At 48.0% G+C, this 27038-nt stretch overlaps 1 long non-coding RNA gene across 1 annotated transcript in view; it reads left to right on the top strand.

Moving 5' to 3' along the window:
- LOC134945506 (uncharacterized) overlaps positions 1 to 10004 on the top strand; it is a 45525-nt gene extending 35521 nt beyond the window's left edge. Inside the window, exon 3 of the long non-coding RNA XR_010182123.1 lies at positions 5545 to 10004. This is a non-coding gene — a long non-coding RNA (uncharacterized LOC134945506). The remainder of the gene's footprint in view (positions 1 to 5544) is intronic.
- The last annotated feature ends 17034 nt before the right edge of the window (positions 10005 to 27038 follow it).

Below are 27038 nucleotides of genomic sequence, written 5' to 3'. Positions count from 1 at the left end.
AACATTGTACCTGATGGCCTAACGCCAGTCTTATCCCCCGGGCCTAACACCCGCCTAGGTGCGAGACTATCGGGCCTAATGCCCACTTGCCTTGCCCCGGGCCTAGTGCCCGCCTATGGTGCCTCAGGCCTGTGCCTGTTTTGCCCACGGGCCTAGTGCCCGCCTATGGTGACTCAGGCCTGTGCCTGTTTTGCCCACGGGCCTAGTGCCCGCCTATGATGCCTCAGGCCTGTGCCTGTTTTGCCCACGGGCCTAGTGCCCGAATCCCTGGTGGTCTAGGGGGAGGGGGCACCACCTGGACTTACCCGTCCTAAGGGCCGCGGCTGGACCAAGCCTGGTCCGGCCACGCCCACCGCATTGTCTTCGCCGGAGGCGGGATGGTTCCCATCACCTACGGGCTTCCTGGAGCCTTCGCCTGGGCAGTGGTGGCCAGTGCAAGCTCTTTTGCGTTGCACACCACTGTCCCAGGGCTTCCGTCGTCTTCATCGACAGGCGTCGGCTCTTTGTACTTCACCTGGCGGGCGGCGGCGTGTCTCGGCTCTTTTGCAACTACCGCCGCCCTCCGGGACTTCCGGCGCCATCTTCCTTCTTCAATCTTCAGGAGCTCCTCTCTGCTCCTTCCCCGCCGCCGAACCGAGCCCTCGCGCCCGGCGCTGGCTAATACAAGCCAGTGCCAGGGGGTGGGCCTAAGACGCGGCGAGCCGGGATTGGCTCGCCGCCGCCACATCTGATTGGCCGCCAGCTCGCGAGCCGTGATTGGCTCACAGCTGGTGCCAAATTCACAAAGCTGTGCTGTGATTGGCAGGGCCTGAGTCCCGGAGGATGCAGGCCCGCCGCCATCACCCGCGTGGAGCGGCGGTGGAGATTCACCGCCGCCCCCACGCCCGCTGCCAAACTCTGCAACCGGCCGGGCAGAGGAAAACCGGACCAGGCCCGGTCCCCAGTGCTGCCCGAAGCCAGCGCCACCTCCGGCCCCATGGGACGGCGCCGTCCCGTCCCAGGTAAGGAGGTACGTGATTGCTAATAGCAGGGCCAGTGACCGCACGAGTACACTGGCCCTTGCTACACAGGCACAATTTAAGCACTGCCCTAGCAGACACATAATGTCAGTAATATGCATCTTTCTGCATCTACACAACATGCATGGAAGTAGAGAACCAGAGAAGCTGGTAGACAACTAGAGAGAGGAAGAGAGACACAGGAGAGAGAACCTAGGGATCTGGGGAAACACTTATCTCTTTGCATTAAATGTGTAAATTCGCTCTGTGCGTGCCCACACATTTGCCCAATCAGATTAGCCTGCATCTGACACACCCATTTCCGCATGGTGAGACTGGAAAGTAGAGGGAAGAATCAGCCTAACATAAGCCGTGCACAGTAAGGGTGTGTTCCCCTATGTCACAGGCCACAGCAGTGGCAATACAGTAATGGCTCTACAGTTCTGCACAAACCCTTCTATGTACTCAGAGCCAGTCTATATGAAAAACTTTCTGTACAGCTCACAAGTTATCTCTTGTATGGTTCCCAGACTGAGACATGAGAGATGCAGGTGCTTCATTTCCCACCGTCAGCAGCCCGTCATTGCATCAGGCAAAGTAAACTAGGTGCCTATGCTAAATGTACTTTTATCAAGCTGAGAGTTGCATCATTATTGGCACTAGGGAGGCCAATTCCCAGGCCGTTTTTTCAATCCCGGGATTCGGGATTGAAAAATGCTCAGCTGCAGTAGGGATCAGTGAAGAAGGGTGTAGGGAGCAGCGCTGGAGGGTAGGTAGCGGTGCGGGAGGGTGTAGGTAGCGGCGTGGAAGGGAGGGAGGGTGCAGGTAGCGGGAGGGTGTAGGTGGCAGTGCGGGAGGGTGTATGTAGCGGTGCGGGAGGATGTAGGTAGCGGTGCAAGAGGATGTAGGTAGCGGTGCGGGAGGGTGCAGGTAGCGGTGCGGGAGGGTGCAGGTATCTGGGCGGGAGGATGTAGGTAGCGGTGCGGGAGGGTGTAGGTAGCTGGGCGGGAGGATGTAGGTAGCGGTGTGGGAGGGTGTAGATAGCGGCGCGGAAGGGAGGATGTTAGCACTGCACGGAGGGAGGGTGGGTGTAAGTAATACTACTTAGTATTAGGTGGGCGGCAGCCATGGACACACTGAACGCGGTGGCATTTCAAATGAAGCGCCGGCCGCCAGGCAATCAGAGCTGACGGACCGGCAGCCAATCAGGGAAGCGGCCGCAGCAGTCGCTCCTGATTGGCTGCCGCTGCTGCGGCAGCTTCCCTGATTGGCTGCCGGTCCGCCAGCTCTTATTGGCTGGCGGCCGGCGCCATATTTGAAGTGCCGCCGCGTTCAGCGTTTGTCTATGGCTGCCGCCCGCCTAGTAGTAAGTAGTATTACTTACACACCCTCCCTCCCGCACATGCGCAGTGTAATCCCGTGAATCCCGGGATTGGATGTTCCAATCCCGGGATTCAAATCCAGGCATTTTTAGGCCCAAATCCCGGGATCCCGCCGATCACGGGATTGGCCTCCCTAATTGGCACCCAGCGCACCTCAGTCACTGTATTTGTCTGGCAATGTGGTTATCGAGTTACCAGACTACTGCATCTCTGCCCCTGTGTCTGTACTTATTCTCTGTCTTATCTTGTATCAGGCTTTGATCCTGTCTTTTTGTCAGCTTAATACTCATTATCTTTGACCAACATTCCTGCCAAACTCCAAGGGTGTAGCTACCATAGGTGCAGGGAGTGCAGCTGCTATGGGGCCCAGTGCTGAGAGGGGCCACCTTCACTGTCACAGTTACATGTGTTATATACAAGGGATTAGCTAGCACAGGTGCAGGCAGTGCAGCTGCTATGGGGCCCAGAGCTGAGAGGGGCCACCTTCCCTGTCACAGTTACTTGTGTTATATACAAGGGCGTAGCTACCATAGGTGCAGGGAGTGCAGCTGCTATGGGGCCCAGAGCTGAGAGGGGCCACCTTCCCTGTCACAGTTACATGTGTTATATGCAAGGGTGTAGCTACCATAGATGCAGGGAGTGCAGCTGCTATGGGGCCCAGAGCTGAGAGGGGCCATCTTCCCTGTCACAGTTACATGTGTTATATACAAGGGTATAGCTACCATAGGTGCAGGAAGTGCAACTGCTATGGGGCCCAGAGCTGAGAGGGGCCACCTTCCCTGTCACAGTTACATGTGTTATATACAAGGGTGTAGCTACCATAGGTGCAGGGAGTGCAGCTGCTATGGGGCCCAGAGCTGAGAGGGGCCACCTTCCCTGTCACAGTTACATGTGTTATATACAAGGGTGTAGCTACCATAGGTGCAGGGAGTGCAGCTGCTATGGGGCCCAGAGCTGAGAGGAGCCACCTTCCCTGTCACAGTTACATGTGTTATATACAAGAGCGCAGCTACCATAGGTGCAGGGAGTGCAGCTGCTATGAGGCCCAAAGCTGAGAGGGGCCACCTTCCCTGTCACAGTTACATGTGTTATATACAAGAGCGCAGCTACCATAGGTGCAGGGAGTGCAGCTGCTATGGGGCCCAGAGCTGAGAGGAGCCACCTTCCCTGTCACAGTTACATGTGTTATATACAAGGGTGTAGCTACCATAGGTGCAGGGAGTGCAGCTGCTATGGGGCCCAGAGCTGAGAGGAGCCACCTTCCCTGTCACAGTTACATGTGTTATATACAAGAGCGTAGCTACCATAGGTGCAGGGAGTGCAGCTGCTATGGGGCCCAGAGCTGAGAGGAGCCACCTTCCCTGTCACAGTTACATGTGTTATATACAAGGGTGTAGCTACCATAGGTGCAGGGAGTGCAGCTGCTATGGGGCCCAGAGCTGAGAGGAGCCACCTTCCCTGTTACAGTTACATGTGTTATATACAAGAGCGTAGCTACCATAGGTGCAGGGAGTGCAGCTGCTATGGGGCCCAGAGCTGAGAGGAGCCACCTTCCCTGTCACAGTTACATGTGTTATATACAAGGGTGTAGCTACCATAGGTGCAGGGAGTGCAGCTGCTATGGGGCCCAGAGCTGAGAGGAGCCACCTTCCCTGTCACAGTTACATGTGTTATATACAAGAGCGCAGCTACCATAGGTGCAGGGAGTGCAGCTGCTATGAGGCCCAGAGCTGAGAGGAGCCACCTTCCCTGTCACAGTTACATGTGTTATATACATGGGCGTAGCTACCATAGGTGCAGGGAGTGCAGCTGCTATGAGGCCCAGAGCTGAGAGAAGCCACCTTCCCTGTCACAGTTACATGTGTTATATACAAGAGCGTAGCTACCATAGGTGCAGGGAGTGCAGCTGCTATGGGGCCCAGAGCTGAGAGGAGCCACCTTCCCTGTCACAGTTACATGTGTTATATACAAGGGTGTAGCTACCATAGGTGCAGGGAGTGCAGCTGCTATGGGGCCCAGAGCTGAGAGGAGCCACCTTCCCTGTTACAGTTACATGTGTTATATACAAGAGCGTAGCTACCATAGGTGCAGGGAGTGCAGCTGCTATGGGGCCCAGAGCTGAGAGGAGCCACCTTCCCTGTCACAGTTACATGTGTTATATACAAGGGTGTAGCTACCATAGGTGCAGGGAGTGCAGCTGCTATGGGGCCCAGAGCTGAGAGGAGCCACCTTCCCTGTCACAGTTACATGTGTTATATACAAGAGCGCAGCTACCATAGGTGCAGGGAGTGCAGCTGCTATGAGGCCCAGAGCTGAGAGGAGCCACCTTCCCTGTCACAGTTACATGTGTTATATACATGGGCGTAGCTACCATAGGTGCAGGGAGTGCAGCTGCTATGAGGCCCAGAGCTGAGAGAAGCCACCTTCCCTGTCACAGTTACATGTGTTATATACAAGGGCGTAGCTACCATAGGTGCAGGGAGTGCAGCTGCTATGAGGCCCAAAGCTGAGAGGGGCCACCTTCCCTGTCACAGTTACATGTGTTATAGTGCTGCCGTCATGCAGATAGGCACAGAGACGCATATGCAGTACACATGTCCAATTCATGTTACTTGAGGGTGCACGGGAGCAGGTGCAAATACACAATGGTGGTCGTCTGCTCTAGGAAACCACTTCCGATTGCAAACGAACTGCTGATACTGATTGGTATTCTCTACTTTGCTTGTAAATAAATGATGCAACTGTTTTATTGTTCAGTCACGGGATGGAGAGCTCTGTCTGATGTGTTAGAGCTCTATCTAGTTCCAGTGAAGCCTAATAGCGAATGCAAACAAATAAATGGGTAAATGGTGGTGTGGGTGCTCTAAGCCTAACATACACTGGCTGCGCGTCCTGTGCGGGCCTTGTGATTGTTGCAGTTGTGCATAAGCACGCACTTACAGCCAACTCAGCCTCAGCCCCAGAGGGAGAACTTTTGGTGGAGGTAGCATGGAGCTCAGACGGGGCAGTGACAGTACCAGCAGCCAGTGGGATGGAGGAGGGCACCATGGCTACAATACAGAGCCCCACTCTGCAAAGATCAGCCCTGCAGTCATTTTCTTCTTTCTGAGTTCTCAGAAGCTGGGATCATTTTGCTGACAGTAATAGCTTTTCTCCATTTCCAGATGCTCCTGCATGCTAAGAACGAATAATGAAAGGCTAAATGAAGGCAGTAGGGCAGGGTGCCCCCGGATCGCCGGGACAATCAACCGAAGACCAAGACATCTGCAGAGACCACAGAACTACACTTACTAGACATGTGGCTGTTACTTGAAACACGGACAAGAGGGCACAGTGACCCGCATTCTGTACTGAAATCATGACCACCTCAGGGTTATCTTCATGTCTGAATTACTCTAGTAAATAGGGAAATAGTCTGGGGGTGGAGAACAGATCTCACATCTTGTCTCCTCAAGCAGAAATTATGTCAGAGAAAGGCAATCCACATCTCTATTTCCATTCACTGTCCCAGGATGAACACATTTATGCCAGGGCAAGAAGCAGAATTAGGGGCATTTCAACAGAGGAGCGGGCCCGTGTGCACCTCCAGGTGGGCCCCCTCCTCTGCACAGCGCAATAGTATCCGGCATTTGCCGGAGTCTACTGCGCATGTCTCTGGAAACATGGTGCCCGACATGTTACGGAGACCAATTTAACTACTGCATATGCACGGTGGCCATTTTGGCTGTGATTTTCACTGCAATTGCAGTGCCCGACGCTGGACTCCAGAAAGGTAAGTATTAAATATGGGTGCAGTGTGTGTGGTGTGGGCTCCCCTGGAACCAGGGGCTCGTGTTCACCGCACACACTGCACCCATTATAGAAACGCCAATAAGCAGAATATAAACAGAAGAGGCTGGATAGAATTTTAATAGAAATCAGAATAAATAGGTCAGGTGCCGAATAATAATATTTTATTTCCCATTTATTTATCATATTATAGTGAGAAAAAAGTGGAAACGCCAACACAAATTCAGTTAGTAGGACACTGGGCCACCATCTGCAAGGCCGCCATCCCCAATGGCAAACTTGTAGGACTGACTGGAGACACACCAGATCAAGGGGGAGATGCATCAAGCCTTAGTAAGAGATAAAGTAGAGAAGTTGCACAAATCAAGCAATCGGCTTCTCCCAGCCAGTCAGCGCTTCCCCATTCATTTCTATGGAGTGACCAGGAGTGACCTTTCACTGTGACAGGACCCTGCAAATTTACAGTTCAACTGGTTCTTTGTTCTGCAAAGATCTCTGGAGGTCTACATGGACCTGCTTCATTGCTTTTGTGAGTATTAAAGTGGAGAAGTAGGGCTGTGTGCAGGGACCGACTGGGGGTCAGAAAAGGCCCTGGCATTTTAGCACTTGTGCACATGACAAGGGGCGTGGTCAGGGATGGACTAGGGCCACAAATCGGCCCAGGCATTCACTTCGGCGAGCACACTCGGCACATGGTTTAAATTTGTTCATGATTGCCACTTTAAAAAAAATCCCGCACAGCTGCCGAATGCGGACTTCATTACATCCCGGCCACTGTGTCTAAACACCCAGTAGCGATACAATTACCATCCATCTCGGAATCATGCCCTTTGCTAGGAATGCCGTATAAACGTAAGCATCCCTTTGTGCATTTGCGCCTCCTGGCTAAGCGACAAGTCCAAAGGTGCTTTTGCGTTGTGGAACTCACAGTTTGTAAATACTCTCCACTGTGCGTAACAGGTGCATTAAAAAAACAAAACACTGAAAACTTGAAAGAAAATTCTCAAATTGACATGCTGCCTCTTTTCTAACGCTTCATCCTCTGGGATTGCCGACTTCGGCACGCAATGAGCCAGAACGGCTGATAAAATTCTAAGAGCATTTTATGAGCAGAATTTGTATTCCATAGAATTTGAACCTGCTGGCCTGGAACACACAGATGTTCTGAAACTATCTCCCAGCTCTCGTTGCCACTTGCCAAAGAGCTCTGATGTCACCAGTTGTAGTGAGTGCAGCTCTGTCTGTTCAGACATGGTGTCCTTGGGACAGGCTGACGTCTGTTCCTCACACAGCGTGTGCAACTCCAGGGTAAGACAGCCTGTGTTAGCTTCTGGCAGCAATATATGCTGTTGTGTAACGTATATATATTTCATCTATATGCTTTTAGGCTTTCAATTTTTTTTCTTTCTTGCAAAAATTGCTTGGTCTAATTAGGCCTAGGATTTGTGTCGGTACACTAAAGCAGACGTTTGCAACCTATAAGTCAGGATCCTGAAAGGCAAACTTATCAAAGGGCGTTAGAGTTTATTTTAACTTTGTTCCATACATGAAAGGGTGTTTACTCCGGCAATGATAATAGAAATGGCGTGGTTCATTGGGTCGACCATGACTAGGTCAACAGTCATTAGGTCGACAACTATTGGTCGACAGTGACTAGATCGACACGGTCATCAGGTCGACATGAGTTTAAAAAAATAAATAAAAAATTGGTGTTGTTTTCTTCATAAAGTGACCGGGAACACACTCGGATCATAAAGTATAAATAAGTTTAAAAAAAAAAAAAGTGAAAAACTCATGTCGACCTTTTCATGTGTCGACCTTTGCCATGTTTACCTAAAGCATGTCGACCTAAAGACTGGATACCACTAGAAACTACTGCCACAAAAAATTCTCCAGCTTAAATTTTACATGGGCAAACCCATTTAACGAGTATCCCAGCGGTACTTGTAGAGCCGTAATACCTTTGAAATCATTGAAGTTTTATTATTTGATGAAAACATTTTTTTTATGAATAAAGGTTTCTTTAATTTTTCTTTGATTTTTCTAATTACATTTTATATATTTTTAAGCTTTTTTTCCCCCCACATTAGTGAAAATGAAAAAAGAAATCTTCTAGCTACACTGTGAATGCGCAAATCATAATCACACTCATGTGCAATGATTTGGGAGCACATTTATTAACATTATTTTTACAAAAATAATGTGAAAAATTGTGTTTTCACACCCTTTTTACATTATTTTAGTAGCACTCAATGTATTAAAGGTCTTTTGGAACAGTTTTCGTGAAAAACTGCTCCAAACCCTTTAATTGTAATTTTTTTAGTAACCAACATCGCATTCCCCATATTTATAATGGGAAATGCAATCTGGCCGAATTTACTAAAAAAAATTAGTTAAAAAACACTGCAGTGTGCCCTGTGATAATAACGCCAGCTTCAGCTGGTGAAATCACAGGGCAGCAATGTGATATGCAGCCTTTTGCCCAGCTTTCTCTTCCCCCGGGACCTGGCCAGTGCGATCAGCTCTGGGTGTCCGATGGACACACAAGCTGATGCCCTTTAAAAAAAACAAAAAAAACCCATACCTGTCCCAGGAGCTGGTGATCGGTGCTCCGGCAAACACTGCTGGGCAGCAGGTCCTCCATTTGCTGCACATGCTACAAAGCAGCAACTCACTTTACAGCACCGGGGGTCACAAACAGCAGCAGGATCCGGCGCCCGGCAGCCTCCTGGAGCAGCGGACACCGGTTCCAGGGACGCTGGTGGTAGCAACGGTGGTGGCGCATGCGCAGCAGGACATCAGGGTGAGCCCCCCCTGGACCCAGGGGACCTTGTGTGCACCACACACACTGCACCCATTAAGAAAATAAAGCAATTGCGGGGCCACTTTTCTCCACAGAGGGGGCGCCATTTCAACATAGGAGGTGGGGGTGGGGGCAGGAAGCGTGTCTCTCCTCTCCTGCCACCGCTATCTTCCCAGTGATATTTGGGAAGATGATGCTGGCCCATAGAGAGCAAATACTCTGGCAAAGCACAGCTATACACTGGGAGGTAGGTGGGTAGCGACCTGGGCCCCGCTGGGCTCCTCCAGCAGCTCTGGCCCATGTAATTAGTAACTGCCCCCCTACCACCATCTCGGCGCCACTGCAGAAGTCCATCACCCCTGGTAGAAGTCTGGAGATAATGGTGACATTAGCATTATCAGTATGGCAACCAGAGGTCCGTAGGGGCACACAGCAATTAAGAAACTCATTTTGAGGTAAAATACCCCCCCCCCCAAAATGGCAGCCAAAGCAGAATATAAAGTCATCTTAGTTGCTATTAGTTTAGTGTTACACATCGCAGGGAAAGGCTCCTATCGGATAAGAAATTATAATTATCAGGTATAACAGCTGATTATTATTAAATAGGCTCCTGGATAGTGTAAGGGATGAACAGGGGGGGGGGGGGGACGCTTTCACCAAGACAGTCTGACAATGGAGCATTGATACCTAGAATGCTGGGACCCTGCAGTGATAGAGGACTACTGCTGGTTCCTTTCTAGGTAGACCAATGAGATCCTGTACAAATGGAAAGCGTCAACATCCTATTTCCCTACAGCAAAGGGACTTTACATTTTATTTTTTATTTTTTTTAAAACATATTTTAATTGGATTTTCATATAGGAAAACATCAATGGTAATCATTACAGAGAAGAAGAGAGGAGATTAAAGTCAGTAATAAGGCAGCATGATGTAACGCGTACAATTACCATCAAAGCGTGATCAGGCATCTGACGAATAGCAATATCATCAAGTAGTAAAAGACAGATTGTAATTGTTATATTCAAGCGTCTCATCATGTAAATAAAGTATTCACAAACATTTAGTGTATTTGTCGTCTGTGGTATTGCCATAAAGTACAATGGGGGTCATTCCGAGTTGTTCGCTCGGTATTTTTTTCTCGCAACGGAGCGATTAGTCGCTAATGCGCATGCGCAATGTCCGCAGTGCGACTGCGCCAAGTAAATTTGCTATGCAGGTAGGAATTTTACTCACGGCATTACGAGGTTTTTTCTTCGTTCTGGTGATCGGAGTGTGATTGACAGGAAGTGGGTGTTTCTGGGCGGAAACAGGCCGTTTTATGAGAGTGTGCGAAAAAACGCTACTGTTTCCGGGAAAAACGCGGGAGTGGCTGGAGAAACGGGGGAGTGTCTGGGCGAACGCTGGGTGTGTTTGTGACGTCAAACCAGGAACGACAAGCACTGAACTGATCGCAGATGCCGAGTAAGTTTGAAGCTACTCATAAACTGCTAAGAAGTGTCTATTCGCAATTCTGCTAATCTTTCGTTCGCAATTTTGATATGCTAAGATTCACTCCCAGTAGGCGGCGGCTTAGCGTGTGCAAAGCTGCTAAAAGCAGCTTGCGAGCGAACAACTCGGAATGACCCCCAATATCCGTTGTAATTCTCTCTCTCACAATAACTGAGCATAATAACTAATCAAAAGAGACGGGAGGGAAGAGGGGGAGGGGGGGGACGACATTATTCCATTGAAGAGGGAGTCAGCATCGAGGAGATGTTTGGGTGTACATAGAGGATGTCCTAAACAATACATTCACTGTAATACTAAGCAAGAGAGGAGGAGGAGAGAAAAAAGGAAGGAGGTGGGTTTAAGTCAAAGAAATAATAATACAAAGTACCTTGTAGTTCAGCCCAGGGGGGTACATTAATCAGATTAGATTTTCCAATCGTTTATAATGCCACCAATCTGTGTTTTCATATAGTTGGAATATTTTGGATCGCGTTTCTTCATCAAATGTATTAATGTATAAGCCCCATTTCCTATAAAAGCGAACCACCCCTTTTTCCAAATCAGGAATTGTCGATTCCCTATCGAAATAGAGAATCTTGAGCAGTAGTGCTTTCACTTCACATAGTGAGGGGGAGGTAGACGAAATCCAATGTCTCATGATAACTTTTTTCGCTACAGATACCAGTATCGTAAGAAAGGGGATCATGTTCGACAACATGCCCTGTTGTATCCAAGGATTGAAGTTAGCAAAAAGACAAGGGATTGGGTCTGGACTAAGTTGCAATTTTAAAGTAGTAATAATAAAACTTACAGTCTTATTCCAAAACCTTCGGATCTTGTGGCATTGCCATACATAATGTATGAATGTCGCTGTTGCAGTAGAGCATATCAGGCAACAGTTGAGTTCAGAAGGTATATAATGCTGACGTTGCGTTTGTGTAATATAAGCCCTATGTATCATCTTAAAGTGAACCTCCTGTAGTAAGGAGGACCTTAGTAGCTTCATAGAACGGTCGTAATGCTGAAATATTGTAGCGGGTGAGTCTATCAAAGGGAGATCCACAGCTCATTGAGATACTATGGAAGTGTAGATCCCATCCCTGTATAATGACAGTAAGGGAAGATAAAGGAATTTCAATCTGTAAGTATTCTGGTGTAGGAAGCGTAGGAGTGAGTACATTTTATTTTTTATTAACAGATTCATTATGGCTTATTTGGATTGTTAAGAGTTTCTGAGGTTTAGTTTCTGCAGTTTGTAAGCGTTTCTATAGTTTATTAGTATTTTAAAAATGAATACGTTGAAAATATTTCAATTCTAGAGATTTATTGACATTTTTCAATTATCTTACTTTTTTCAGATATAGCCATTACTGCTTTTTATTTTTATTTGTGTGTATATAAAAAATGTGACATGACAGAGAAAATTTGATCTTTCCACTGAATTCAGCATCCCTAAATTAGGTGAAGATACATCATTTTCACACGCCAGATGCAGAGAATTATTAACATTTGTTGAGTATTGTTATATATTCAGATTTTGAGATATTACCTCAAAATTCAGTTGTGTATTCAAGTTTACCTTGCTCACACCCACTTGGTGATTCCATTAACTTTATTAATAATAAATGTGCCCAGGTTACACAAATTGTCAACTTTTACCAATGTAACACCGCTTTACCTGGGTTTTCTGGGTAATGGTGTGTATTTAAACTCTTCCCACTTTGCAATGCTTCTCACCTTGTACTTCTCTTGGTATTAGTGCCTCCACCCAAATCTTGACGTGACGTGCTCTTCTGGGACGTGTTCAATTTCAGGAACACCAGAGGGAGATCGGGAAACCCCCTGTCCTCCACGTGCTTAGACCGCCCCCACTACGGAATATATCACACGGATATGTTGCAAAAGCCACCCTGGCACATTTATTAAAGGGTCTGGAACAGCAATTGCTTTTATGCATTTATATACACGGTACTATAGTAGATCAATAAAAGAGGACATATACTAAATAGGCATAGAAACATATTGGTCAGTAATGCACCCACATATCTAAAGGGTGTATAATGCAGTAATAAGAAAAAATGAACATAACACATGAATCTGCTTTCTCCTGTCTGTCCCTTCCTAAACTTCCCTTTTGTATACAGATAACACCCTGGCCTTTGCAATCACTGACTGGGTAATGACAACTTAACACAGCAGCATCACAAGGAATTTCACACTTACCACACACAGCATTAGACAATACATCCCCCACTATAGTGCAATGTTATTTCAGAGTTCATTATCTTCTGCATGCTATTGCTTGAAGGAGACTGCACTCTAAAAGGTTCCAATTAGCACTTTCAGCAACGCTGGTACTTGTAGTTCCACAAACTGATTCTTGGTGAAATCACACACTTGGTTAGCTACTATTTATCAGTCTTTACCAAGAAACATAACACTGTAAACCGTTACTTATCTCACATTCCTCCAAAGTGTGTCCCTCTGCAAACTGTCCTCTCCCGGGGTCAAAAAGGAAGGTTTGAAATGCATTATCCTCTGTAGGCCACTTAACTTCATCAGACTGGAGTCCCCCCTTTCAGTAGGGCTCTTTCTGTGCAGTCACGTTGACTTCTTCCCCAGTATTCTCCAGTCATTGTCAGCTGCATCTTAGCTATATCCAAGACATGGTTACTCCTCTCTCCTGGCCCATCTCCTCCTCCACTCCCCTGGACAAAAGCATTCCATTCTCCACTCCCCCCTCCCCATGCCCTGTTTCCCCACCCCCCGACAGCCTCTGCGTGTCTCTCTGTATATCCTCTGAAACCCAAGGCTGTCTGGGAGATGTAGTCTCTAAACACAAAATGTCCGGTGTCCAATTTCACATTTGCTGCCTGTCATAAGCGCCGGGCGCTACATACTCCCCCTGTGGGAATGGCGATCTGCTGACAAAGCGATGAGCCTGTTCCAAAACCCTGAAAAGGAATATGTGTTAAACCATTCTGTCTGTTTACACATCCACACATACCCTGACAAGCTCCTACGATGACAGGGGTGGGCCCCAAATAAGGCCAAGGGTAGACCCAGTGAGGGTGAACCACCCTAGGCACTTCAGTGGCCCTTCCTAACTCATCATAAGTAAATATCATAGGGGCCCTAGTGGTGCGTCTGGGTCGGCTAGTAGCTGGAAGGGCTCCCTCATCTCCCTCTGACACCCTTTCTGGTTGTTCAGCCTCTCCCCCAACATCTCTCTCTTCTGGTTGGTCCTGAGCCTGTCCCTCAGGTTCTCTAACTTCCACCGTTACTTCAGGTACAACCTCCTCCAACCTGCACACCTGTTCTCCTCTTGGCTCTCCTGTAGCTCTCTCAGTAGACCTGTGGGGTCTAGTGACCTCATGACTTTGAATGACAGTCTCATTTTCCATAGTGGGAGAATCATACCCCCATTCTTCCTCACTGCATTCTGTCTCTTTATAATCTCTAGTTTCCCCTCTCCTTGTAGACCTCAGTCTTCCTGGCTTCCTCCAGGGCACCCTCTCAGTGGTCTCGAACCTCACATCTCTCCCAATCGGTAATAGGTGTTGACGGTGATAAGTCTTTATGGGCCCTGTTTGTCCTTCAGGCCTTACACGGTAAACAGGTGCCCCAGACATTTTGGCCACCACTTCATAGGGTTCTTCTCTCCATCAATTTGCCAATTTATGCTTTCCTGGTATTCCCAGGTAGCGGAGCAGTACTCTGTCTCCTATCCCCAGTACATTCTCTTTCACTCGACTGTCATATCGAGTCTTGTTTCTCAAACCAGACTTAGTAGAAGCTTCTTTTTTTTAATAGAGTATTTTTATTCAACAAATATGGAAGAGTTACAGACATTTCAGTGTATACCGGGAGATCCGGGTGACATTATATAACGTATACAGTTTACATAGCCCCGCCACACCATATACACATAGGTTTAAACATGACCGGCAGACATAAGGCTATCTCAATAACAACCTACAAAAACAGTTTTTCTGAAGTCTGAAAGTAAATATCAACACGTTCGTAAAACATTTTCAAATTTCTCCCCAATCTAGCTCAATTAACCCCTCAACTATAAGGCCAAACATGGCCTAGCGCACCGAACAAGAGTGCCTAAAATAACAATAATTATCAAAAGAAATAAAACAAAATAAATAATAAATAATAAACAAAAAACATAAGCAGAATAAAACAAATCAATACCATCAAGCCTATAGTCTCGTAGTCGTGCGAGGTGAGGTACAGAATCCGCATAATGTACATACCAATACGGGGGGAGGGGCCCAGGCCATTTACACAAGTCCCATATAACCAGGCCCTCGTGAAGGTACAAAATGTCTCAAAGCTTGAGGGCAGGGGAGGAGTATATAGAATTGATCCAGAAGGACCATATTTTCCCGTATTTAGAGAGCATTATTTTTCATATAGACATACCGGTCTTTCAGTACGGTGTCATTCACCAAGGCTTTAAATGCAGACATCGTAGGAGAATGTGGGGCCATCCATGTCCACGCTATGCATACCTTAGCAAGGGCGCAAATGCTACGAGCATTCAATCTCTCCCACCGAGGCCCAGAATCAGGCCCTCCCACCCCCAAAATGCAGAATCCCGGAGTCCGCATGACTCTCGGTACCCCCGTATGTTCCAGAATCGACCCGACCCCAGCCCAAAACACCTGCAAGGACGGACACTCCCACACTAGATGCAAGAATGATCCGCCAGCAGTCCCACATTTAGGACAAGTGGCAGCGCCACCGGCCCCGAATCTGGCCAACCTGCTCGACGTCATATACGATCTGTGTAGTACAAAGAGTTGAATTTGTTGGAACCGCAGTGATTTGGTGACCTGGCTCGAGTTCCCCAGCGCGACCCCCCACTCCTCCACATCTATAGGGCCTAAATCATGCTCCCAACGTTCCCGAAGAGTCGAGAGTGGGTCTGCATGTATTGTTGCAAGAAGGTACGAGTAGGTGAAGGAGATCACCTTGACCCGACCCAATGCACATAAAAAGGTCTTGATGGGGAAGGGGAGGAGCGCCGCGGGTGAATCCCCGAACTGTGATTGTAAGGCATGCCGGAGCTGTAAATATCTGTAAAAGTAAGAGTTCGGGAGACCAAACTCCTCTTTTAAGTGCTGAAAGGATTTCAGAGCACCGTCGCTATACAGCTGGGATATGGAAGTCACCGAGTATGGGGCCCACACCCCCACACCCTCCAAGGACCCCATCTCACGAAGCGATGCGGAGTGCCAAAGAGGAGTATCCGGGTCCATACCATCATATCCAAACATACCTGTCAAGGCCAGCCAAATCTTTATGGCCTGAAAAATAATAGGAGGAGACAGTCGGGAAGCGCTCCCTCCCACAAGAATCTGCGCCGGGGAAAGGTCCGGGTAATAGCACCTTAGAAACGCCCGATATAAATCAGCCTCCTCTCCACCCCGTAACCAAATGCCAATGTGAGCTAGCTGGGCCGCATAGTAGTACAGCTGGAAGTGAGGCAAGGCCAAGCCCCCGTCTGCCTTTTGTCTAGTAAGGGTAGTCAACTTTATTCTAGGCCTTTTATTGGCCCATATCAGTGATGTCAATATACTGTTTAATTTCTTAAAGAAGGCCGGAAAGACGTACACAGGGGATTGTGAAAAAACATACAGTAGCTTGGGCAAAACTATCATTTTAATAATGCTAACCCTACCCGTCATTGTCAGTGGGAGTTTACACCAGGCCCTTGACTTGCGTACAATCATGTGTACAAGAGGATCAAGATTCAAGGGTATAAAGTCCGAGGGGTCATTAGTAACCTGAATCCCCAGGTATTTAAACTGGCTTGTCCAGCACAACGGCAGGGGTATCTTCGGTACCTGGGGAGGAGAACCCATGATGGGCATTATAAATGATTTGGACCAGTTTATACGGAGACCTGAGAAGCCGCCAAAGGTCTCTATGACCTGCAGCACTACAGGCATATCCACGGCATAGTCATGTAAGAACAGCAACAGGTCATCTGCATAAAGGGCTATTTTATCAGTGCATGGGCCCGTAACAACTCCCCCAATGTCCGAGTGCGACCTTACCAGACAAGCCAAGGGTTCGATGGCTATGGCAAATAAGGCGGGGGAAAGGGGGCATCCCTGTCTGGTGCCCCTAGTCAAGGTGAAGGAGGAGGATATATAGCCATTGACCAAGATCCTGGCACGTGGATTCTGATAGAGTAGTTTGATCCATTGTATGAAATTAGGACCAAAGCCCATATATTTCATGACTCCCCACAAGTAGGACCATTCAACACTGTCGAAGGCCTTAGCCGCATCCAGCGAAACTACAACTGCGTCCGAGAGGAAATCATGTGGAGCCTGTAATACAGTATAGAGATTGCGCAAATTGATGGACGTGGATTTCCCCGGCATGAAGCCAGATTGATCCCGATGTATTACAGTTTGGATAACCAGGTTGAGCCGAACCGCGAGGATTTTTGCCAGGATCTTGGCATCGGTAGGGATAGGGGAGATTGGTCTATAAGACTCCTTCAATTCGGGGTCCTTGCCGGGCTTTGGCAGTACTATAATAACGGCCTCGGACATTGAGGGAGGAAGTTGGTTGGTGGCAAATATATCTGTGTACATCTCAAGCAGTTTTGGGCCAAAGAACTGCACATACTGTTTGTACAGCTCGGTGGGAATACCATCACTTCCCGGAGACTTACCACCGGGACACATTCCTATCGCCGCAGTCACTTCTTCTAAAGTCAAGGGCGCGTCTAGAGAGTCCCTAGCCTCAGGGGGAAGCTTTGAAAGGGGTATATTAGACAAGTATAAATCTAAGTCCCCCTCGGAGCACGGCATCTGAGAATCATAGATCTCCCTAAAGTACGAAAGGAACAGCTGTACCATGTCAGGGGTATTGCTCACTATGGAGCCGTCGGGGCCAGACATCTGCACTATCATATTCCCAGGGCGGTCATAGTGCACCAAATGAGCTAATAGACTACCTGGCCTGTCCGCCTGCATATATATATATTGGTTGCCCTGAACAAAAGGGATCGTGCATTTTTGTCTGCGAGGTAAGCCAGCCAAGCCTCCTTAGCTAACAACCACTGTACCTTTAGTGCGGAGGTGCCCTCAGCCAAATATCTGGCTTCTAAATCCCTATAGTCATACTCTTGCTGTCGCTCTGTACTCTAACTTGCGGGTAGCGATTTTACCAATCAGCGTACCACGCAGATATGCTTTGAATGTGTCCCAGATAACATGTACCGAGGCTGAGCCCACATTATCCGCAAATAAGCCCTCCCACCTGGACTGTAAATCCGGGCATTCTCCTAACTGAATCAACCAGGATGGATGCAACCTCCAGTAAGACTGTCCCCTCCGGCACTCCACATCAAGAGACAACAACAGGGGCGAGTGGTCAGACACCCCTCGCGCCTCATAATGAACATCCGTTACACTAGGTAGAAGCTCGGGCGAGACCAGGGCCAGGTCGATTCTGGAAAATGTACCATGCGTACCAGAGAAGCATGAGTACTGCCTAAGTGTAGGGTGCCGAACCCTCCAAACATCCACCCACTGCATGCTATCTATAACATCCGCGAACTTAGAGGGAGAAGTCGACTGGCCACCTCCACCCCCGGATCTCGAGAGGACCTCCATCTATCCAGGGAGACATCCAGCACGTTATTAAAATCCCCCAGACATATAACAGGAATATGGCGGGATGAAGCAATAAATGATGCAGCTTTCTGCAGGACATCATATGAAAACGGGGGGGGGGGGGGAATGTAGACAGACAAAATGAATAAAGCACGGGAGGTCATCTTACATTCCATAAACACAAACCTGCCATATGGATCAGTGCTTACTGTGATCAATTCAAACTGTACGGTTCTCCGTATCATTACCGATACTCCCCTGGAAGAGGAGGAGTGAGAGGAATGATACGCCCAGCCCACCCAAGGCCTACGGAGCAACAACAGCCTATTTCCCTCCAAATGAGTTTCGCTCAAACAGATGACGTCCGGGCCATATTTCTTAATCATTTTAAATACCAGGGACCGCTTTACTTTATTATTAATGCCCCGGACGTTCCATGCCAAAATCTTTAAAGCAGACATGTCGCACCATGCATATTCTGAGACGCAGCGCCTTGTGAAAGCCCAAGCAACAATATTGTCTGGGCTCCTACCCGCCCCTGCAAAGTGCTACCCCGGAACCCATAACCCCTTAAATAGCACAACCTCACCTCGCATAAGAATAGGCCATCATATGAAAAACAGAAAACAATACAAAACAGAAATAAAAACATGCCAGAAAAATAAACAGCATCCCCCCTCCCTGTATACCTCCCCGAACTGTGGCATACACATATCCCTAACAAACCACCAACCCTGGTAGCCCAAGAAAACCTACGACAGTGCTATACGCAGCAAACAGACCCAAAGGGAAAGAAACCCTTAATACTGTATGTAAAGTCACTGCTCAACAATGTCCAGAACAACCATGACCAGGGGAAACTCCCCGGACGTATACTTGCGTATTGATGGCCCATGGAGAAAGGTAGCTGGGCGTCAGTCCGGAGCCAGCTGGCAGGCATCCGGAGCATATCTGTCCAGCCAGGCCGCCGCCTTCCTCGAAGTGTTGAAGAACTTAGTTTCCCCGTCCACCACCACACGCAGCCGAGAGTGGAACAGCATCGAATAGGGGAGTTTCAGGTCGCGAAGTCGCCGCTTGACAGGCAGAAACTGGGCCCGGTCTTTTTGGACATCCGCAGCGAAATCCAGTAGCATTAGGGTCACTCCGACGAGTGGCCTGCACAATCTCCATTGCTGGACCACGTAAACTCTCCACTATCCGTTGTCTCTTTGCAGTCTCAGGACAGTGCCACTCTTCCATGTACTGGATTGCAGTGTCTTTCCACACATCATAGGCATCTTCTCCAGTTGGAACAGGTTGGACACCTGAGAAAGGTCTCAATCTCCTATATCCACCATCATACTGGTTTCTTCCCAGTTGCTCCAAGAGTTTATTCATAGCGACCAAAAATAATTGACTCTGCGTGTCAGAGACTCCATCTAGGCCCAGAGGTGAATCATCTTGTCTTCGAATGTCAGGGGACTGTACAATGGGGCTCCTTTCCCTCTCTTCAGTAGGACTTGATTCTTGGGCAACTCTCATCCCCTCACTCGGCTTAAGAGGCAACACTATGCTCCAACGTTTGCTTCCCTCATAGGAACAGACAGCAGGGATCAATCCTCTCTCCAACACAGCATAACTCTCTAGCAGCACAGCATCATCCCTCCTGCCCAGTACATTTGGCCTCTATATCCCTGTCCGATCTGCAATTATCTTGGTAACCTCATCTGGAACTTCATGCAGTTCACAGCACAAAACAAAACAGCATTCTGAATCTTTGGATAGTTGTTCACACCAACCATATACTTCTTCTGGCTTCAAACTAGCCATGGCGCCCGCCTGGTAAGCAAATTCTGAGTTAGCTGTACGAATCTCAGCAGTGCCTCCACTGTAACACCCCTTTACCTGGGTTTTCTGGGTAATGGTGTGTATTTAAACTCTTCCCGCTTTGCAATGCTTCTCACCTTGTACTTCTCTTGGTATTAGTGCCTCCACCCGAATCTTGACGTGACGTGCTCTTCTGGGACGTGTTCAATTTCAGGAACACCAGAGGGAGATCGGGAAACCCCCTGTCCTCCACGTGCTTAGACCGCCCCCACTACGGAATATATCACACGGATATGTTGCAAAAGCCACCCTGGCACATTTATTAAAGGGTCTGGAATAGCAATTGCTTTTATGCATTTATATACAAGGTACTATAGTAGATCAATAAAAGAGGACATATACTAAATAGGCATAGAAACATATTGGTCAGTAATGCACCCACATATCTAAAGGGTGTATAATGCAGTAATAAGAAAAAATGAACATAACACATGAATCTGCTTTCTCCTGTCTGTCCCTTCCTGAACTTCCCTTTTGTATACAGATAACACCCTGGCCTTTGCAATCACTGACTGGGTAATGACAACTTAAAACAGCAGCATCACAAGGAATTTCACACTTACCACACACAGCATTAGACAATACATCCCCCACTATAGTGCACTGTTATTTCAGAGTTCATTATCTTCTGCATGCTATTGCTTGAAGGAGACTGCACTTTAAAAGGTTCCAATTGGCACGTTCAGCAACGCTGGTACTTGTAGTTCCACAAACTGATTCTTGGTGAAATCACACACTTGGTTAGCTACTATTTATCAGTCTTTACCAAGAAACATAACACTGTAAACTGTTACTTATCTCACATTCCTCCAAAGTGTGTCCCTCTGCAAACTGTCCTCTCCGGGGGTCAAAAAGGAAGGTTTGAAATGCATTATCCTCTGTAGGCCACTTAACTTCATCAGACTGGGGTCCCCCCTTTCAGTAGGGCTCTTTCTGTGCAGTCACGTTGACTTCTTCCCCAGTATTCTCCAGTCATTGTCAGCTGCATCTTAGCTATATTCAAGACATGGTTACTCCTCTCTCCTGGCCCATCTCCTCCTCCACTCCCCTGGACAAAAGCATTCCATTCTCCACTCCCCCCTCCCCATGCCCTGTTTCCCCACCCCCCGACAGCCTCTGGGTGTCTCTCTGTATATCCTCTGAAACCCAAGGCTGTCTGGGAGATGTAGTCTCTAAACACAAAATGTCCGGTGTCCAATTTCACATTTGCTGCCTGTCATAAGCGCTGGGCGCTACACCAAATTTATGTAGCTGTATCCCCAGGATGTTGCCATCTTGCAATACAATTGCATACCTCCCAACATTTGTCTGAAAATGCGTCTGAAAAGGGGTGTGGCCTTGCGAATATATGGCCTTGTGGCATCTCCCGTTTCATCACTCCTGGTGGAGTGGCCAGCATTCCTCCACCCACTGTGGGACACTGGGGCCGTGGGTGTGACAGCTGAATGCGGGACAGTTGGGAGGTATGCAATTGTAAAAATCGACAGTTAATTCTGGAAGCTGAATTTAACTTTGTATGCACACGCATAGTAACGTCTCATGAATGGTGATTCCGTTACTGACTGTGGGAGTAGTATGATTTATCAAGGAAAACTTACACAAGACAGCACTTAAGCTATTTTTATAGTATTTTATTATTGTGGCCTCGATTTACATGTGCAGTGTCCCTTGATTGGGATTCCAGCGGTCGAAATTACAGCGTCGGCATTTGAATTAATGTCATGATCCCGGTGTCGGTATTCCAACTACCAGGATCCCGACTGCATTCCATTATATAATGAATAGAGTTTATCACTTTAAAAAGGTGATTCTGTTACCAGCGGAATTGCCCTATTTGTATGTAAAAAAAACAAGTATTTGGGTTTTTTAAATATTAGTTGAAAAATCTATGCATTAACTGACTTTCAGCTAAAACGATGAAGCCCATCAGTATAACAACAATATACATTGGATGGATCACGTAAACTGTTCCAGGATAGCACACGGGCACCGCATTTGTTATTACAAGAAGAGTGATTTAACTAGTGGAAGGGTTCTTTACAGTAAGAGCAGCAAATGTGCTAATATGGTGACTTGTACTGACAAATTCAAAACATCACATGCACACTTTTGAATAAACAGCTGTTCTGTCCTCTGAGGCTGAACAGGAATTACAGTGAAAAATTATTCATGATTCATTTTTTCTAATCTCTGTAACTATGAAACAATTTACATTTATTAATCTTGGAGGTTTAACCCAGGGAAGGCTGTTAATACACCTGATAATTTATTATGTAACTGGGCTACACAGTTAATGATAGAAGTGCACATAGCTAAACTATAATATCACTCCTAAGAAATGCATACGTGACGTTTCACAGGTATACTGAGCTCTTAATCACTAGTAGTCACTGAAGTCAGGTAACCACACACCACTCTTGCAGATGAAGGCGCGTGCATGCCAAAAAATGGGTGTGGCCACATGGGGCATGGCCAATGAAAAGGGGGGCGTGATACACATATGGGGGGGCGTGATACACATATGCCCCCAATAGTGCAGTGCCAGATACACATATGCCCCCAATAGTGGCCCTCATTCCGAGTTGTTTGCTCGCTGCTATTTTTAGCAGAATTGCTAATAGGCTAAAATCCGGCAGTTCTGCGCATGCGTATGCACAGCAGGGCGCACGCGCTGAGTATTTTTACACAAAACTATGCTATTTTACTCACAGACGAACAAAGCTTTTGAATCGCTCTGCTGATCGTAGTGTGATTGGCAGGAAGTGGGTGTTTCTGGGCGGAAACTGGCCATTTTCAGGGAGTGTGCTAAAAAATGCAGGCGTGCCATGTAAAAACGCAGGAGTGGCTGGAGAAACGGAGGAGTGGCGGGCCGGACGCTGGGCGTGTTTGTGGGGTCAAACCAGGAACTAAACGGACTGAGGTGATTGCAATCTAGGAGTAGGTCTGGAGCTACTCAGAAACTGCAAGGAAATACTTAATAGCAGAATTGCTAATCTTTCGTTAGCAATTCTGCTATGCTAAGATACACTCCCAGAGGGCGGCGGCTTTGCGTTTGAATTTCTGCTAAAAGTAGCTAGCGAGCGAACAACTCAGAATGAGGGCCTGTGCCAGATACACATATGCCCCCACGGTGCCAGATACACATATGCCCCCACGGTGCCAGATACACACATGCCACCACGGTGCCAGATACACACATGCCCACAGTAGTGTAGTGCCAGATACACATATGCCCCCAGCAGTGCAACTCACCATTGCTACTGCTGCTGCCTGGGGCTGGCTCTGCATGCGGCTCTCCTCTCCTGCCCAGCAGTCAATCCGATCCCTCTTCTCTTTCTTCAGCGGTAGCAGCGGCGGCGTGTATCACAATCAAACGCCGGTTCGTGAGACAATCAGAGCTCGTGGTCCGGCAGCGGTGGCTTCTGATTGGCTGCTGGTCCACTGCGTACCGGCTGCCAATTTCTTACCGGTACACAGTACCGCCTCGTACTGCCACACTTGCAGCACTGGGTATTAAGTAAATTCCCATATTGTGGTTAATATACATACTACGAGTGCAGTATGTTATGGCGGCGGTCGAGATTCCGGCACCCAGCATACAGGTGCCGGGATCCCGACCGCCGGCATGCCGGCAGCTGGGCAAGCACAAATGAGCCCCTTGCGGACTCGCTTCGTTTGCCACGCTGCAGGTACGGTGGCATGCTGCGCGCACAATGCTATTTATTCTCCCTCCAGGAGGGAGAATAGTTGTCGGTATGCCGGGTGTTGGGATTCCTGCGCCGGTATACTGAGCACCGGGAACCCAACAGCCGGCATACTGAATACCACCCTGTATGACAATGTAATTCAATCTAGAACATGTGTCCTTGTAAAAGTACAATACCATTCATAAAAAAAAAAAGTATATATATATATATATATATAGATATATATATATATAGATTTAAATATACCCATTACTCCATATATGCAGACAGTGTTCACGCACAATAACATAACCCTTATATGAAGCTAAATATGCATTTTAATGAAAGGGCTCCCTGACTAATCAGGTGCTTAGGTTATAAGGCTTTTTTTGGCTAGTTTACTATGAAAGATAGAGAATATGCATTGTGAGATCAGAAAAGATTTTTTATTTCTCAGTGAAATCTCTTAAAGGGTCCGACTGATTAATTATTGGGTTTAGTTCCGATAACTAGAATTTCAATAAGACCCTCTGTACCGGCCGTATGTATCAAAAATCCCATACATGGGCAGGGGCTCTGATAAGTGCTCGTCCCTGTGTTGTGTAAAGTGAGCACTTTATTTCCTGCTGTGGGACGTAAGGTGGCCTACTGCACATGAGCGGTATCAGACCACACATATGCAAGTGGCTATTACCAGGGAGGGACCCAGAGGATCCCTCTCCCTGTAAATTATGCAATATGTAGCCTATGGGCTACAATGGATAACACCATCAAAAGACAATGGGCCTAATTCAGACCTGATCGCTCGCTAGCGTTTTTTGCAATGCTGCGATCAGGTCAGAACTGCGCATGCGTATGCACCGCAATGAGCAGGAGCGTCGCACGGGTACAAAGCGAAACGCCGCTCAGCAATGGGTTTGTGCGAAATATGCATTTGCACGGCCATTCGCAAGGAGATTGACAGGAAAAAGGCGTTTGTGGGTGGCAACTCACTATTTTTTGGGAGTGGTTGGAAAAACGCAGGTGTTCCCAAGCGTTTGCAGGTCAGGTGTTTGACGTAAATTCCAGGCCCGGACAGGCTGAAGTGATCGCAGCAGCTGAGTAAGTCCTGGGCTACTCAGAAACTGCACAAACTGTTTTTGTACGACTCGGTGGCATGTGCGAACGCATACTTGCACAGCTAAAATACACTCCCCTAGCAAGCGATTAGGTCTGAATTAGGCCCAATGTTAGCTAGAGAAGTAAATCTCACAATATAGCAGCTCCATAGAAACCATTTTTAGTGGATTTCCTGCAAAATTTGTTTAAAAAATATACCCCAAAGTACCCTAGCAGGCAACCTGTTTGTGGGTTGAAACAAAATTTATAAGAATTCAACATAGCCAGAGGCGGAACTACCGCCAGTGCAACCAGTGCGTTGCACTGGGGCCCGCCACTGTCCAGGGGCCCAAAGCATGTAATTAGTCAAACTGACTCATTACATGCCGCTGTGTGCTGCGGGCAACCGCTGCCCGCAGCACACAGCCGCCCGGACAGGAGAGAAGAACAGCGCACTGAGCGCAGCGGCACGGGAGGAGAAGGAGGAGGAGGGAGGTGGACGAGGGAGCCGCAGCAGCGCTTTGTTACTGGTTGAGGCGCTGCTGCTGCTGTCCCTCTGCTTCACTGTAGGCTGTCTTCCGAGAACAGCCTATAGTGAAGCAGAGGGGCAGCAGCAGCAGCGCCTCCACCAATAACACAGCGCTGCTGCGGCTCCCTCCTCCACCTCCCTCCTCCTCCTTCTCTCCTGCCCGTGAATCGTGATCAGAAGCTGCACCGAGGAGCCTGAGCCAGCGGAGAGGGTAAGTATAATTCTTCTTTCTTTCTTTCTTTCTTTCTTTCTTTCCATCTACAAAAAGGGGGACTGTCTGCCGCAATGTGTAAAAATGGGGGACTGCCTGCCGCAATGTGTAAAAAGGGGTAATCTGCCTGCCGCAATGTGTAAAAAGGGGGAATCTGCCTGCCGCAATGTGTAAAAAGGGGGAATCTGCCTGACGTAATGTGTAAAAAGGGGGAATCTGCCTGACGTAATGTGTAAAAAGGGGGATACTGTCTGCTGTAATGTGTACCAAGGGCACGCTGTCTGCCGTAATGTGTAAAAAGGGGACGCTGTCTGCCGTTATGTGTAAAAAGTGTACGCTGTCTGCCGCTATGTGTAACAAGGGCACGCTGTCTGCGGTTATGTGTAAAAAGGGGAAGCTGTCTGCCGCTATGTTTAACAAGGGCACGCTGTATGCCGTAATGTGTAAAAAGTGTACGCTGTCTGCCGCTATGTGTAACAAGGGCACGCTGTCTGCCGTTATATGTAAAAAGTGCACGCAGTCTGCCGCTATGTGTAAAAAGGGCACGCTGTCTGCCGTTATGTGTAAAAAGGGGGACGCTGTCTGCCGTAATGTGTAAAAAGGGGACGCTGTCTGCTGTAATGTGTAAAAAGAGGAATCTGTCCGCCGTAAGGTGTAAAAGGGTCTCTACCTGGTATAGTGGTGCTACTGTGCGGCGTAATTTGAATAATGGAGACTACTGTGCACCGTTTTATGAATTGGTATTATTTTGTGGCCACACCCCTTCCCCACGAAGCCACGCCACTATGTATTTTTGCGCGCGCCTAAGGCGCGCACTGCCCCTGTTTTACATGTAGGGGTGGGGCTCCGATGCCGTTTCTTGCACACAGTGCTAAAATGTCTAGTTACGGCACTGTTGCTAGGTATCCATTTCTCTGGCCCTGAGCAGGTCCCCCTCACCAGATCCTCTCCAGGGGTGAGGGGGTGGACTTGGATGGGATGGGGGGCCCAAAGCATTTTGTCACACCTGGGCCCACACCGCTCGCTAGTTCCGCCACTGAACATAGCTGCCCATTTTTCTGGAATTTCAAAGTCTCCGTGCTCACTGCATCATGGGCCATGTGACTGTGGTTGCCATGATAGTCACATAATACCATGCAGAATTACAAATCATTCATACACCTGAAGAAACAAAACAAGGAAAACAGCAGTGGTGCAAGTAGAAAAAATGTCTTTGGTACTGTGTGCGCGCGCGCCAAAAATGGGTGTGGCTAAACGTCACATGGGGCGTGGCCAATGAAAATGGGGGCGTGGTACACATATGGGGGGAGGGGCAGATACACATGACCCCAATAGTGCCAGATACACGTTGCCCCAGAGTGCCAGATACACATTGCCCCAGAGTGCCAGATACACATTGCCGCACGGTGCCAGATACACAAATGCCCCCAGAATGCCAGATATACATTGCCTCACAGTGCCAGATACACAAATGCCCCCACTGTGTCAGATATACATTGCCCCCCCAGTGCCAGATACAGAAATGCCCCCACAGTGGCA

The sequence above is a fragment of the Pseudophryne corroboree genome, chromosome 7 (assembly GCF_028390025.1).
Source record: "Pseudophryne corroboree isolate aPseCor3 chromosome 7, aPseCor3.hap2, whole genome shotgun sequence".
Classification (NCBI taxonomy): domain Eukaryota; kingdom Metazoa; phylum Chordata; class Amphibia; order Anura; family Myobatrachidae; genus Pseudophryne; species Pseudophryne corroboree.
This window is presented reverse-complemented; position numbering and strand designations above follow the sequence as displayed.